Below are 16509 nucleotides of genomic sequence, written 5' to 3'. Positions count from 1 at the left end.
TTTTGAATATCTGTGGGCTCCTTGTACAGTGATGACATCTACAGACCCCGATCCAGGGAAAACCAGAAAGTGCTGAATATATTGTGTTGGCAGTTTTGCCCATCACTATTATCCTTTCTCATAATGTTCTCTGCTTTCACTGTGGTACTTCTATTGTTTCCCATTTCTTATTTACTTGTCAAGTTTAAAACCCAAATCAGTTGACCCGGGTGAACTAAGTCAGACTGGTGTTTTTGTACTCAACCTTTATATCAGGTGTGGTTTACAGAGTGAGATGCGTATCTGCTGTCTGTTTGTGTTAGCTTGCTGGAATGTGTGTCATAGTAATGTCAATGCAGTGTGGATGGAAGTGTGAAAGCCAGTGTTCTGTGTCTTGTATGTGAGGCATGAGCGCACCATCAGAGAGAATTCAGTCTGTTCATCAGCCTGTTCTTTGGCCAGAGCGCTGAGCACCTACTGCTCTTTCTCTCTTCTGCCCCTGTGAAACCACGCTGTGTCTCACACACAAAACAGACTTTTCTCTCTCTAATGGAAGAGACCCTTGGCGTGCTTCGCCACTCAAACATTCCACCAGAACCAGATAGAACTGTACAGTTTCTGCTCAGTCTTGGCTTAATCTTTTGCCTTCCCTCCCCCACCAGGTTCAGCAGACAGATGCCACAGATGGTAGAAGATGGTGTCCCACAGAACTCTCTGGATGACTATTATCTGACTTACTCGGTGCTTCCTAACCTGTCAGACTCCTTCTGGCCTTATAGGAGCACAGCCATCTTCTCACCTGAGGACCTGGATGTCTCTTATGCTCGGGATGTAACCAGTGAGTATTTTCTTGTGATAGAACTCCACCTGGATGCCCAGGTAGACCCCGTGTGCTTCGTACTCCTCGCCTCTGGGGTGCTGAGATTTCTCATCCCTGTTGGAAGTTCTGTAGACAGTGATTTGAATCAGACTCTGTGGTAGAGTTTTAAGTACAGACATCAGGTGGGTCTGGGAGCTGTGCTGTCTTCTTCATTCAGGTGAAGCCTATGGGTCAGGCCCCAAGTTAGATCACGGACCCAAGGCTGGTGTGACACACTCACTCACTTGTATGTGTGCAGGTGTTTGGAGATGACTGTATTTTCTCCTGACTCCTTTGCGATGTCTCTTCTTGCCCACAAGGCTCCCATTTTCACACCCAAAGTGCCCCTTGAATTTCCGCGCCTTCGCACAGGTGCTCACAGCCGTCAGTATTTGTTCTCCCCTGGTGTCACTGCTGGCACCCCCAGTGTCTGCTTCTCTAAATTGCTTGTCTTAGCAAACCAATCATCTGGGCCCCAGGATGCAGAGAGCCCTCCCATCACCTTGCGTGTGTGTTTCATGAAGCAAGGCAGAGCCCTGGCATTTTCCCACCCCATGAATGACTGAAGGGTCCGTGTAACAACTAGGATTCATGTGACTCGAGGTTTTGTTCATTCCACTCATCATTCTGCTAAAGCAGTCAGCATATGATGAGAAAAGCCTGAGTATTACAGTATTCTGCAAGAATGCTGTGGGCTATTCCCCAGACCATCTGGGGAAGATGAATCTTTAACTTTTTACTGAGACTTGGAAGAGAATACTGTGTTGAGGATCTACCAGGGAAGGGAGATCTTGCCTGATGGCTCAGGAAAGTAAACCAAGGAGAGTCTGAGAGATCCAACTTGAGGCATCTGGAATATCCTTAAATAGCCTATCATCTTACTGCTGATATAAATGTCCCCATGGCAGTATTAGACACTGGATTATTAATTTACACAATGAGATCTGCTAAATGTTTCTCAACTTGTCTGAATTTATCCATAGAAAATCTTGCTGTTCTTGAGGACGAGGAAAATCAAGACATCATCTGTTCTAGGTAACTATGGAGAAACGTGGGTCTGACATCAGTGGTGACATTTGGTCATCTCACATGTAGGGGAATCAGAAAGTGCTGACCATGCCTATTCCTTCCATTCAGACCACCACAAACTGTCCCTGTCACAAGGTTGTCTGTTTTCACCCTTTATGAATCCCTCTCAATTATAGTGACTTGCAGTCAGTTGAAGCAGGGCTACTGATCAGCCACAGGATTTCTTGTACTCCTCTGTCCTCTCCTTTTCATTAAAACCAGCATGCCATACTTATCTGCCTCTGTCTTTGGTCTTAAGACCTTGGCAGGTATTTCGTGGCAAGAAAAGTAACTAGGAAAAAAAATTCCTGTCCCATCGCAGTATTAGAAAACTTGGTCTTGCAGACACAAGATTTCTAGGAGTCCATTATGCTGCCAGAGTTGGTGTTCATTTGGATGCAGCATGTAAATTTCAACAAAATTTATGGTGCATTTGAAGCTCCCTTTATGTTCTGAGGGCATGTGCGACATGACTATGTGTCCTGGGGTGGTTCCTCTCCTTCCCCCTGAACTCATTTCTTCTCTGTGCTCAGAGCATCTCATGCTCACTCTCCCTCACTCTCTCTCTCACTTTCCTTTTGCAAGCACCTTCAGGCCCCAGATGGGGCTTGTGGGTGGGGGGATTGTTATGCCTCCCTTTAAGGGGACTCCCCATTTGTTTTTCCCTACATGTCACTTAACCCTCCCATCAAAACCAATTATGACTCCAGGTTGACTAATCCCTCTTGTTTAACCATCTGCTCTCCCAACCCCACAAATCTCAGTATGGAGCAGCTGGTGGTAGAAGAGAATGTAGTCCACCAGGACTCAGTGGATGAATGTTATCTGGCTGCTTCTATTGGCCATCATCTGGAAGGCTCCTGTCATCCTTCTAGGAGTGTCTCCTTCCCAACAGAGAAGAGAGAAGTTTTCTTGGCTCTAGATGTAAACGGTGAGTACTCCCAGACAGATTCTTAGGCTCGAGTAGATTATAACTATGTTCTCAGTTTGAACTTATAAAAGGCATCATGAGCCTTTGCATTCTTCTTGCCCCAGGCTGCCCTCTGTCACCTGAACTCATCTCACCAGGACAGGCTTGTGGTATCAAGTCAGACCAGAGAGGGCAAGTGGAGGGATAAGGGCAGAATCTCAGCTACCACTGTCTCACCTGCAGGAATTTGTGTAACAGAGCTCTTTTTATCAAGATAAGAATTCTTATAGTCATGAAATTTTGCTGCTAATTGTATTTCTTGAAAATGCAAGCTCTCTGGCTTTGCATTCATGATTGTCTGCTCCATATTTGTAATGCATGTTATATTGTTCCCCAACTCCAGATTCTTACCCCTTTGCTGCCTACCTCCCTCTGAAGCATTTAGATACTAGATCCTGAGCATCAAATCTGTCTATGCCCTGTCATTTCCATGAAGCCAAATATCTGTCTCTGTTGTTGTATCCTCTAGAATCACCCTTGTGTTTCATCCTTTGCGCAGCAAAAAGGAGTCTTCCATGTGTTGCTTATAGTTTCAATGTTTTATGCAATCTCAGTGGTATAATCTCCTGGAAACTATCTATAACCTGTGTGTCTGATGGGGGAATTGACCGAATTTATGAGCCAGGTCCCCTTGGGTAGGAGTTCATAGGGTGTGGAAATTAAAACCTAATATGAAATCCTTCTTGGGCTATATTTTTTTTACTTTTTCTTTAGGAGAAGCATTCTTAATGTTAGGACTTTGATACATAAGAACATCTTGATAAACCAGAAGAAACTCCATTATGTATCAGACTTTATCTGACTTCTTTTAAAATGATATTTGGCATATAAATGTTGTCCATCAGTCAGTTGGTGCCTTTTCACCTTGGAAGCAGTTTCTTTCTTATTTCTCATTCTTCCCTGAGGAGCAGAGAAGCAAAGGCTTTCTCAGGATCACAGTAGTTCACAAACCAGAAGGGGAACACACAGTTATTGTGCACCTGCTGTCCTCCATGCTCTTCCTAAGCGAGCTCCTAGTGCACTATAACCCCTTCAGCCCTCCCAGGCACCCTCTCAGGAAGCTGAGGTGCCTCATGGTGGAGCCGAGGGCACTGAGGATCAGCAGGTCCCTTCACTGGGCCCAGACTCCTGGCCACTGGCAGGTGGGACACTGACCTCTCCTGGGCCCGACTCCCTGGCTCAGGCTCTGTCCTCTCCTCTCAGCAGTCGGACCATCAGTGACTCAGAGAGGATGTTGCTCACGTGTTTCTCTTTGCCCTAACCAAATGATTTGCAACTTTCTTAATCTTCAACAGAAAGTTGCCAGAGGGCTGCAGAGAAGCCCTGTGGTCCCTCACTCAGACCTGCCAGCTCCCAGTCCCTCTGTGCACTGTGTCCCAAGGGCAGAGCCAGCAGCTCCCCGGCCCCTCAAGGTGGAGCCACAGCTCCACGGAGTTCTCTCTGGGATCAGCCAGGGTGAGAGTCCACGCCGCTCCCCACTCCTGCCCCCAGGTCACCTGCTCTCACGACGGGTCCAGGTAGACCTTGAATTTGGCTGTGCTGAAGCCATTGAAAACTGTGGAGCTCTATCTCAGAAAAACTGACCGCCGGGTGTGGGTTCCCATGAAGAGGATGAGTGAGGCTCAGACACGTGACTCAGATATGTGTCTGAGATGTTTGTGAGTGTGTGATATGGCCCAGTCCCGGGAGTCCATTGTCGACAATGGGCCAGGAAAGGCCAAATCCCCACAGATGGATTGAGATGAATGAATAGAATATCTAACTATAAGGGATCCATCCTGCGTCTGGGTTCACATGATAACCTGAGGACAGTGTGAATAGCCATTATGCAGCCATGCGGGTACAAGTAGTCAGGCCTACCCCGGCCTCTCTGTACAAGGAGGAACCCTGCAGAAACAACACAGACACTTGATTTTTAAATTGCATCTTGATCTTCTATTGGAGGCTCTTCCCCACACTAACAATATTGGGCAGTATTGTTAATGATTGATAAAATGTTTGGTTATAATATATTCTGTCAATGCAAAGAATATTCAAAGCATAGGTTTAATAAAACCCATTCTCAAGAAAGGCAAATAAAATTAGATGATGAAATTACACAATGCTAATTAAAGACAATCCTAGACATCGATTCATAATAACATTGGAGAATATTAGTTTTGACAGTTCTTTCAAACACCAAATTTGTTGATATACAAGGATTTACCCTTCAGCACAATGTGAATTGTCATAAAATCTGATGAAGTGTCCTAAAACATGATGATTAATGTTTAATGAAGTTTGCCTGGTGGAAATATGAAGGGCACACCAGACTGAGAGAAGTGCTTTAGGAAAAAGCCCTGGAAGCTCACAGAGGCTCCTGGTACAGGGCTGGGGTCAGAAAGGGGCCAGCCTGAGTCCTAGGAGGATTTGCAGAGGGAGTTGTGGGAAGTGATGTTGCAGAAGAAAGAGGGACAGAAGACAGGAGCACTGGAAAGGCGGGTGAGGAGGTTAGATCTGTGTAGCAGGGAAGGGAGGATGAATTTCCATAAACTGAGGAGCATGTCATAAAACAGGATTGGGGGGTGATAAGCCAGGTGACCTTTGAGAGTGTGGAGAGGACTGAATCAGACAAAGCAGTTGGAAGGAGGTTGGATGAATCTTTGATGAGAGTCAGACTCAGATGCTCTCTGGAAGACTGAGAGATAACAGACACATGAGAGACAGTTACAGAAACAAACCTTGTTGAGGGTGCGGATGCATAAGGAGGTGAGAGGAGAGCCCCGCAGCAATGGAGAGCAGGCCCTGGCGGCCGAGACCTCACAGCAGCCTGACCTGCACCAGAGGAGGGTACTTCGTGCCTTTGGTTAGCCCAGGTTCTGAGAATATGTACTCATTTCTCAGTAGAAATATATAAACAGATTTCATCACGAGCACTGTCGAGGCACCAGTGGAGGGACATGTATTGAAGGAGTGTACTTATATAATCTCTCTAAAGAGACACAAAGATGTTTCCAACAGGGTCTCAGCCCTCTCCCCCATTAGTTCTAGCTGCTAATACCATCCATCCCCATTCTGCCCCACGTGGGAATGGATTTTATTCTATATGTACATGTACGGTGAGTGGAAGGGTAGACAAACATTTTCAAGCAAGGAAGTTCAAAAGGGTCTGGAATGTACTGTATTTTCTCGGCTCAAATTCTAGTAGGACCTGAAGCTTTCAGGCCATATGTCTCTTCCTGTTCTTTTATTCCTGTAGGTAGACACCAACAACTCTTTCTCCCCCATGCCTAGAGGCTTGTCTAAAACCTTCTCTCTAGGCTCCAAGACTAAGGATAATAACAGAAAAAGAGGCTTGACCTCCTGTGTCACCCAATCCCTCTAGACTCAAGTGGATGATTTCTCATTTCAAGAAATTGCAGCCTATCACCTGCCTTCTCCGCACCCCAGTCCCAGCCATAAATATGGCATCTTCTTCACATTGATGTCTGCCTTTGTTGTCTGGGTTATTGGGTGGTTTCACTTATGGGCTAGGACAACAGAAATGGGCCCTCTGGGAGGGCTTAGCAAGAAAAAGCTTCCATTGGTCCTACTGAACCATCTTTTCCTTTCAGGTGACACCTGGGAGGACTGTCACCAGGAACCTGTGAGTTTCCCAGGGTCAGAGGTGCCAACTTCACAGGCACAGCTTCAGAAAAGTACCCACGTGACCGATTGTCTGCAGTGGCAGCTGGACCAGCATCTTGAGTGTGGTGACAGCAAAGCCATTCTTGGTCTTTCTTGCACCAACTGGGCCTTTACCACCAACCCTGATTCTGGAAACCAAGCACCACTCTTTCTAGGTAAGAAAGAAAAGGGGATTAGAAAGCTCTGGTCCATGTACTGGTCATCACAAAGCTGTGGGTGGAGGAGGCAGAAGGCCTCTCCCAACCTGCTGTTGGCCCAGTTGAAACCCATGACACTCTAACAGAGTGAGGTGATCAAGAGCCTGGGACTTAGGACCAGCTCAGCCTCAGGCCCTGGTTCTGCCAACTCCTGCTTGTTTAACTGAGCCAACTTATTTATCTTCCTAGGTATTTACCTCTCTTGTGCCTCATCTGAACTCTTGAAAAATTCTATCTCCTTTGCATGATTGTTGGGAATCTTAAACAATATAATGTTCAAGGCATCTGATTCGCTAAAATTTTTTTGATAACCTTTATGAATATATAATATTCTAAGCGTTGTGTCTTTCTGGTGCTGTAACACTTAAAAAATCATTGCACAATGGTTGCTTCCTCTACAGTAGCATGAGCTTTATGGTCTCCGCTTTCTCTAGACCCCATCTTCCCTTGCTTTCTCAGATAGGTAGCTTGGGCAATATTGTCCTCTCCTTTCAACATCTGTCATCAAGGCAATTTACTCCTGTTGGGTGCGCCCAGTAACAGTGTATTAGCAACATGCAACAAGAGTGTAAACACTAGTCCTGAAACTCAGTCCCATGTTTGCTTTTCATATCCAGGTTCTTTTCCTCATTTTACCCTCATTTTAAAATAAAGGGCTACCCTCATTCTTGAAGTGCACCCATCAGTCTCAGACACTCCATTTTATTCTTTCTCTCCACTCATCTCCATGTCCGTCTCCTAGTTTTCCTCTCGTTTGGATCCACCTCTGTTCAAGTTTCCTTCAAAGAGCTTTCAGACCCTCACATCCATTTCATCTGGGACGTATTCATCCTTACCCTCCATCTCTCTCCATATCCTCCACTGGATCCTGGGGCTGCCTGGTGCTCCTCCCTCAGGCTGTGGCTTCATCTGAGGATCCAGGAGAGACCCACGTCCTCAGGTGGAGCTGAGCTGAGAAGGAGCCCCCTGGTGCAGCATGCAGAGTCTAAGGAGAGTGCTCAGGGAGGCAGGGATGCAGAGCCTGACAAGAGCCAGTAGGTCTTGTGGTGTTTATTGTCTCCTCTTCCCGCTTGTCTCTCTTTTTCTTTCTTTTATTTTTTTTCCCTCCATTTATTTTTATTAGTTGGAGGCTAATTACTTTACAATATTGTAGTGGTTTTTGTCATACATTGACATGAATCAGCCATGGATTTACATGTATTCCCCATCCTGATCCCCCCCTCCCACCTCCCTCTCCACGCGATTCCTCTGGGTCTTCCCAGTGCACCAGGCCTGAGCATTTGTTGCATGCATCCAGCCTGGGCTGGTGATCTGTTTCACCCTAGATAATATACATGTTTCAATGCTGTCCTCTCGAAACATCCCACCCTCACCTTCTCCCACAGAGTCCAAAAGTCTGTTCTGTACATCTGTGTGTCTTTTTCTGTTTTGCATATAGGGTTATTGTTACCATCTTTCTAAATTCCATATATATGCATTAGTATACTGTATTGGTGTTTATCATTTTGGCTTACTTCACTCTGTATAATGGGCTCCAGTTTCATCCATCTCATTAGAACTGATCCAAATGAATTCTTTTTAATGGCTGAGTAATATTCCATGGTGTATATGTACCACAGCTTCCTTATCCATTCGTCTGCTGATGGGCATCTAGGTTGCTTCCATGTCCTGGCTATTATAAACAGTGCTGCAATGAACAATTGGGTGCACATGTCTCTTTCAAATCTGGTTTCCTCGGTGTGTATGCCCAGAAGTGGGATTGCTGGGTCATATGGCAGTTCTATTTCCAGTTTTTTAAGAAAACTCCACACTGTTCTCCATAGCAGCTGTACTAGTTTGCATTCCCACCAACTGTGTAAGAGGGTTCCCTTTTCTCCACACCCTCTCCAGCATTTATTGCTTGTAGACTTTTGGATAGCAGACATCCTGACTGGCATGTAATGGTACCTCATTGTGGTTTTGATTTGCATTTCTCTGATAATGAGTGATGTTGAGCATCTTTTCATGTGTTTGTTAGCCATCTGTATGTCTTCTTTGGAGAAATGTCTGTTTAGTTCTTTGGCCCATTTTTTGATTGGGTCATTTATTTTTCTGGAATTGAGCTGCAGGAATTGCTTGTATATTTTTGAGATTAATCCTTTGTCTGTTGCTTCATTTGCTATTATTTTCTTACAATCTGAGGGCTGTCTTTACACCTTACTTATAGTTTCCTTTGTTGTGCAAAAGCTTTTAAGTTTCATTAGGTCCCATTTGTTTATTTTTGCTTTTATTTCCAATATTCTGGAAGGTGGGTCATAGAGGATCCTGCTGCGATTTATGTCAGAGAGTGTTTTGCCTATGTTCTCCTCTAGGAGTTTTATAGTTTCTGGTCTTACATTTAGATCTTTAATCTATTTTGAGTTTATTTTTGTGTATGGTGTGAGAAAGTGTTCTAGTTTCATTCTTTTACAAGTGGTTGACCAGTTTTCCCAGCACCACTTGTTAAAGAGGTTGTCTTTTTTCCATTGTATATTCTTGCCTCCTTTGTCGAAGATAAGGTGTCCATAGGTTCGTGGATTTATCTCTGGGCTTTCTATTCTGTTCCATTGATCTATATTTCTGTCTTTGTGCCAGTACCATACTGTCTTGATGACTGTGGCTTTGTAGTAGAGCCTGAAGTCAGGCAGGTTGATTCCTCCAGTTCCATTCTTCTTTCTCAAGATTACTTTGGCTATTCGATGTTTTTTCTATTTCCATACAAATTGTGAAATTATTTGTTCTAGTTCTGTGAAAAATACCATTGGTAGCTTGATAGGGATTGCACTGAATCTGTAGATTGCTTTGGGTAGTATAGCCATTTTGACAATATTGATTCTTCCAATCCTTGAATATGGTGTATTTTTCCATCTGTTTGTGTCCTCTTTGATTTCTTTCATCAGTGTTTTATAGTTTTCTATGTACAGGTCTTTTGTTTCTTTAGGTAGATATACACCTAAGTATTTTATTCTTTTTGTTGCAGTGGTGAATGGTATTGTTTCCTTAATTTCTCTTTCTGTTTTCTCATTGTTAGTGTATAGGAATGCAAGGGATTTCTGTTTGTTAATTTTACATCTTGCAACTTTACTATATTCGTTGACTAGCTCTAGTAATTTTCTGGTACAGTCTTTAGGGTTTTCTATGTAGAGGACCATGTCATCTGCAAACAGCAAGTGTCTCTCCTTCTCTTGTGCTTGCCCTCCCACATTCTCAGCCAAGGCTGAACCCCACTGGCTCAGTCACTCTGTTTCCTGCTCACCTTCCATAGAGACCTGAGCATAAATCCAGGCTTCACAGCAGATTTTGCAGCAAAGGGTAGTCTTAATGCCCTTTACTTTCACACCCCTTCACACTGTGACTCCCACCTGCCCTGTCTCCTACTTCCTGTATATCTCCTAATTCCTGTAACCAAAAAGTGCTTCCTTCTCATTCTGCTTATTTTTCTATCTTCTTTTCCAAATTCAACTCATCAGGAAGCCAACAGAATGATCCATTCAATAGCTCAAATCCTTCATTCATTTATTCCACCACAAACACACTCATCTGTGAGTTTTATTCCATTTTTATCATATTGTCTATGCCTTTTTAAAATTATGTATAAATAAAATATGTAGTGTGTTTACATACATATGAAGTATATATTGATGCACATTTAAAAGTTTTCCAATTTAGACTTCCCCACTTCTTTACTCTCATGAGGTTTTCCTTCAACTTTGACTTTGCTTCATCTCTTACCTCCCAACAGTAGAAACTGCATCCTGGAGGAGTTTATTGCCTTTGTCTTTTCTACGTAGGAATTTTTTGTTGTCATCCATTTTATTTTTCTTGGCTCATTTTTGGCATCTGAAAACACATTTGCCCTGTGGCACACTTACAATACTGGGTAGTACAAGGAAGATCAGTAAAAAAGAAAATATAAAAATATCTCCATTGTCTTCACCTACCCATGGGCTTTCAGATGGCCTTTCTTGTTCCTGGACACTTTTGGTACCTGATGTACCTTTCTGTCTTGGGTGAAGGAGTAAGTCTTTGTAAATCATGAATAACAATGGATCCTGTTGGCTGTGGTTTTCTCTTCAGAGCTGGATGTTTCCATCAGAATGAAGAACCCTCCCAAGCTGGAAGGTGAGGGCTCCACAGCAAGCACACAGGAGCATCCAGTCTGTAACAAGATTAAAGGCTTAAGTGTCCTGAAACAGAAGATTCTCAGAAGAAAACTGCTCTTTGGCAAGTGGAGACTAGCGTGCAGATTCCCTGGCCTTCAAGCTTAGGGTACAGAGGTAATCCCATGCACTTCTTCCTTATGCTCTTTATCTCTTATGGCTCAATCTCCCACTAAGTTTTCTCTTCCTCATTTGTTCACTCAACAGCTGACACACCTCTGTGTGGTCTTTCCTCTCTTTTCCGTTGGGGCTGCCACCCTGCAGTGGCCTTCCCTCTCACTCTCCTGTTTCCACTCTGACCTCTACTGTTTCCCCACTGCTACCATCCTCATATTCCCTCTGACCTTTCCTATTAGCCACAAGGAAGCCCAGATCCATGGTCCTCCTCATCAGAAGAGCAGCATTTAAGCCACTGAAAACATTGGCCTTCAATCACACACATTCTTTGTTTCTTCACCTGACTTACCCCCTTGCCTCCGAGTCCACTGCTTCGTTCTTTCAGGGTCATGTCTTAAGGAATCACTCACAAATGAGTTGGCTTCTGGAGAAATGAACCTAGGATAGTCCTTAACCCTCAGCTTTTCCACCTGAATAAGAAATGGCAGAACTGAAGGAATAAGCCTTGATTACTAAAATAAAAGAAGAACCTGGGTCATAGGTGGGAGTGCTGGACTGGCCTGAGTCATGATTCCCCTCAGGCCATGATGGGCAGAACTTGGCTAATGTGTAGGGGCTTCCAGGAACTCACTGGAGCTGGCTTTGGTGGGGGCGGTGGGGGGGGGGGGGCTGTAAATGGCTCCCTAAAGGGACATTGGGGAAAAGGAGATAGAGTAGCCAGGTTTTCAAAATATACAGAGCGTGAGATGGACAGCGCTCAGACCTCTCCAGGTTTACTCACATTATTCCTTCTCAGTAGTAGTCAAAGCCCAGAAAAATGAACTGAGTTGAAGTCTGAGGCCAGGGAATGTAGGACAGCATTATACTGAATTAACTTGGGCCACATTTATGAAGACCCAGGGAGATACACAAGAATACAAGATAATCATTGCTTCTGACAATCCAATTGAGAAGGCCAATTTTTTATATGAGAGTAACAGAGAAAGACAAAAAAAATGTTTAGGGCCAGTGGAGAGAAGTCCATATTGGACTAGAAGGAGAAAATAAAAAGAGTGATGTGAAATAGTGTAGTCTAGTGAGTAGTTCTAAATTATGCTGTTGTAAAATGAAAACGGATTGAGTTTTGAGCTAACATGAATGCCTTAACCCAATCCATTGAAATGCTGATTTTAAAGTTCTGGGGATGAGGTTTGGATATCAGTATCTTTCAAAGCTCTGCTAACATGCATCAAGGATCAGAAGGACTGTGGATCTGATAGGATATAAGTAACCAATATGGCAGTGGCCTATGAGTGGCTGCTTCCTTAAAAAGCTGAATATGGGGACTTCCCTGGTGGTTCAGTGGCTAAGACTCTCTGCTTCCAATGCAGGGGGCCCAGGTTCAAACCCTGGTCAGGGAACAAGATCCCATGTGCTGTAACTAAGACCTCATGCAGTCAAATAAATAAATAAATATTAAAAAAAAAAAAAAGCTGAATATGAACAATCACTTCTTCTCTCAACAGAACTATTTGTACAGCCTGGAGAAGATAAAAGAGAAAAAAGGAGATGTAGATAGTTAAGTTAGATATATAATCTCTCTGTCTGGATTCAAATGTCTCACAATTTTCGTAGTACAAGATACAATTTAAAAAAAATATTACATAGACCACAAAGTATAAAATTGACCCTCCCCTTGCCATAAGAATAAAATTTAGTATTTCCTTTTCTAATGTTAAAATGCAACTTGGAATTAGCTATTCACTAAACATGTCTCACAGACTACTAACTCGCTCAGAGCAGCAGAACAATAAATTTTTTTCGTTGAACATATTCTTTATGCAAAAACCCCATAATGAATATTAGGCCTTATCCTGATATATTTATCCTTTTACATACCCTTCTGTCAGTTCAGTTAAGTTGCTCAGTTGTGTCCAAATCTTTGCGCCCCCATGGACTGCAGCACGCCAGGCTTCTCTGTCTATCACCAACTCCCAGAGCTTGCTCACATTCATGTCCATTGAGTCGGTGACGCCATTCAACCATTTCATCCTCTTTGTCTCCTTCTCCTCCTGCCTTCAATCTTTCCCAGCCTCAGGGACTGTTCTAAGGAGTCAGTTCTTCACATCAGGTGGCCAAAGTATTGGAGTTTCAGCTTCAGCATCAGTCCTTCCAATGAATAAATATTCAGGACTGATTTCCTTTAATATGGCCTGGTTGGATCTTCCTGCAGACCTAGGGACCCAAGAGTCTTCTCCAATACCACAGTCCAAAAGCATCTATTCTTTGGCAATCAGCTTTCTTTATGGTCCAATTCTCACATCCATACATGACTACTGGAAAAACCATAACTTTGACTAGATGGACCTTTGTTGGCAAAGTCACATCTCTGCTTTTTAATATGCTGTCTCAGTTTATCATAACTTTTCTTCCAAGGAGTAAGCATCTTTTAATTTCATGGCTGCAGTCACCATCTGCAGTGATTTTGGAGCCCAAGAAAATTAAGTCTGTCTCTCTTTCCATTGTTTCCCCATCTATTTGCCATGAAGTGATGAGACCGGATGTCATGATCTTCGTTTTTTTGAATGCATAGTTTTAAGCCATCCTTTTCACTCTTCTCTCACTTTCATCAAGAGGCTTTTTAGTTCCTCTTTGCTTTCTGCCATAAGGGTGGTGTCATCGGCATATTCTAGGTTATTGATATTTCTCTTGGTGATCTTGATTCCAGCTGCGCTTCATCCAGCCCAGCATTTCGCATGATGTACTCTGGATTTAGGTTAAATAATCAAGGTGAAAATATAAAGCCTTGACATCCTCCTTTCTCAATTTGGAACCAGTCCGTGTTCCTTTTCTGGTTGTAATGATGCTTCTTGACCTGCATACAGGTTTCTCAGGAGGCAGCTAAGGTGGTCTGGTATTCCCATCTCTTTAAGAATTTTCCAGAGTTTGTTGTGATCCACACAATCAAAGGCTTTTGCTTTTGTCAAGAAAGCAGAAGTAGGCATTTTTCTATACACTAGCATAAAATACTAGGAGAGACTCTTTCTTAGAGAAAAGTTTGAGAAAAAGGTGATGAGAATCTAGTATAACTAAACTGAATGCTCTTTCACTTCAAAGTTGGATTTATGTAGATGTCAAGGATGTTCCTAGAAATGCCTTAAGGTAGATCCAGCATGAAATCACCTTCATAGCATTTTGGTGTCCACAGGATGCAAATGGGTTGAGACACAGTTACACTCCCTGCTTTCTTTTTGCTCATTTTATTTTGAGTTTCCCCCCTTTCCATTCATTCCATAGACTCTTTGGAGCAGAATTTCCCTGGAACGCCTTATTCCTGTCCAGGAGGATGATCAAACAGCCTCTATTAACTTGACTCCTCCAGGTTGGAGATTTCCTCTTCTCCTCTCCCTTTCTGCAAATGTGTAGGAACGGCCTGTGGCCTGGGTTGTCAGTAACAAGTCATGTGGTTTGGGATAGTGCTTAGACCTTGAAAACATAGCTCCTCCTCTGTAAATTATGGAACTGGACTTGGATACATTCTGAGGTTCCTGTTGGTGCACACATCCAGGACTCTTGTCAGCCTGCTTCTCCTCCTCAGAGGGCAGGGATGAAGAGGTAGAAGAGGGTTCTTTCTCAATGAGGATCCTCTGCTCCCATAGCAGTCTGTTTCTAGTTGTGTATAAGGGACGCTCAGCACGTCCATCCCTGAATGTGTGGGAAAGCGTACAGATGAAGGGGATTCAAGAGTGAAATGACTGTTGAGGATTGAGCGGTGGGGATCCAGTTAAGGCTCTGAAGCAGCTCTGAGCTGAAACATCACCAAGCACAGGTGGGGTGAGGAGGGGTCCTTAGATGCTGCACCACAGGCTAGAGGAAAGTTTAGGGAGGTATTCCTTCTGAATCATGGATCTCACTTTCCTCTCCAGCCAGCCTGTGCTCTCCCTTCAGCTCGTCCTGTCGACAGCTCTATCTGCCCCTGGCCCCAGTCACCATGTGGCCAACCCTCCAGGCTCAGCAGGACCTAACAAACACTCACATTGCTTCTCTCCCTCTCTCTGTCTTTCACAGATACCAGTTACTTTAGGAGCTAAGAGAAGATATTGTCAATTTGAGAAACCACACTATAAAATGTACCTTTTCCATTTGATGAAAAAAAAAATCTACAACAGCAACTCAATTTAAACCTCAGCAACACTGGAGGGATCCTTTCCTGAGAATGAGCATCCCAACCGACAACCACGCTCCACACCCCAAGGGACAGAATTGATGGGAGTCATCCCAGTCATCAGCCTCGGAATGTAATCCTCAGTAATGTGATCAATGCTTTGATGGACACACAGTTTGGAAAGACCTTCACTCTTGCGCCTCTAAATATTCATCCTCCACACACCAGCATGGGAACAACTGGAAGAAGACAACATATCAACCCAGTCATTCTTTGGCACCAGATGGACTGTGCTCAAAGCAGACAGCATTTACTATGCATTGTTCTTGCTGAAAGTGTTTATGCTGTGTTTATTATTGAGGTAGATATCAGATAACTCCAGAATTTAGACCTTTGAACCAGACAACTGGCCTTTCTTCAAACAATCAATGTTTGCACCAAAAGACAGCAAAAAGGAGAAGAGATGTTTTAGGTTCCAAAGGACTAAAAAGATCATGTTACTTTATTTCTTTAGTCCTTTGGAACCTCAGACATCTCCTCAGCTTCTTGTAGTTGTCTTTGATGGTCGTGACATTGACTTGTTTGCAGAGGATAGGTCAGTTGTCTACTCAAAGGTCTACATTTTGCAGTTGTCTGATCATTTCCTCATGATTAAATTCAGGTGAACCCTTTTTGCCAGGAACACCATCTAGTACATGCTGTGTGCTTCCTAGTGCAGCCTGTTTGGAGGCTAAGAGTGTCCACTTTACCTGTCAACACTATCATTATTTTAGCTTTGAACACTGTTATGCAGAGGCTTAGAAGATCTGTTTATTGAAAAGACAGGCTTTTGTGTCTGTAATGGGTAATTTGATGAGTGGTATTTTGAGTGTGTATGAATATCATATTCTATGATGCTCTTTCTGTAAAAATTTTACCATCCTTTATTGATCCCTGATGTGTGTCAGTTATCATATCTGTGGTATTGCCAGCTTTGTGCTGTGGAAAAGACAATCCCTACCCCTAACATATTATTAAAAATATTTTTGTGTTTCAGTGTGGACCCATGCTTTTTTAAAATTCAGTGTTATAATCCATTATTTTCTTATTGGAGGCTATCTGCTTTACACTGTTGTGCTGGTTTCTGCCATACACCAGCAGGAATCAAATGTAAGTATAAATATGTCCCCTCCTTCTTGAACCTCCTTCCACCTCTCCCCCACCCACAGTCCATTATTAACATGACTGATTTTATTAATATAAAGACTCTGTTTCTCATGTGCTGTGCTGTGTTTAATTGCTCAGTTGTATCCGACTCTTTGCACCCCCATGGACTGTAGCCCCCTGGCTCC

The 16509-nt window shown here is 43.4% G+C and overlaps 1 non-coding gene across 1 annotated transcript; it reads left to right on the top strand.

Moving 5' to 3' along the window:
- The first annotated feature begins 12361 nt into the window (after positions 1–12361).
- On the top strand, positions 12362–12434 carry TRNAW-CCA (transfer RNA tryptophan (anticodon CCA)). Its single transcript has one exon. It is a non-coding gene; the product is annotated as a tRNA-Trp (tRNA).
- The last annotated feature ends 4075 nt before the right edge of the window (positions 12435–16509 follow it).

Source organism: Dama dama, chromosome 20 (assembly GCF_033118175.1).
Source record: "Dama dama isolate Ldn47 chromosome 20, ASM3311817v1, whole genome shotgun sequence".
NCBI classification, from domain to species: domain Eukaryota; kingdom Metazoa; phylum Chordata; class Mammalia; order Artiodactyla; family Cervidae; genus Dama; species Dama dama.
Note: the sequence above shows the minus strand (reverse complement) of the source record. Positions and strands in the feature narration are given on the sequence as shown.